The sequence below is a fragment of the Capsicum annuum genome, unplaced genomic scaffold, assembly GCF_002878395.1.
Source record: "Capsicum annuum cultivar UCD-10X-F1 unplaced genomic scaffold, UCD10Xv1.1 ctg79295, whole genome shotgun sequence".
NCBI lineage: Eukaryota > Viridiplantae > Streptophyta > Magnoliopsida > Solanales > Solanaceae > Capsicum > Capsicum annuum.
In genome coordinates, this window is record NW_025889864.1 from 4,311 (window position 1) to 4,726 (window position 416).

The window sequence follows — 416 nt, forward strand, 5'->3', positions numbered from 1 at the left end:
ATATATGCTTAAAAAAAACCCAAAGGACAGGAGTAGACATGATTTCGCCAGAGAATCATCCCAGACATATGCGGACCCAAACTGCACGTTTTGATGTGAGACAGGGCCTATGCACTCACAAAAAGGTCGTGTAATCTGTAAATGATAATTTTTGTTGAGAAAATATTATTTTTACAAATATCATTTATCAAAATTCAAAAAATAAGCAAAAATAAATCAAAAATAGAAAAAATATTTATAAAAATATGAAAAAATTAGGAAAATATTCTCAGCGCATGAACTAACCTTAAACCAACAATCGACTGCATATTTGTACGTATAACGTAACGATATAAAATATTTAAATTTAAGGATATTAAATGAAAATACGAAAAAAATATAAAAATAACGTGGGGACATTAGGAAAATCGCCCGGA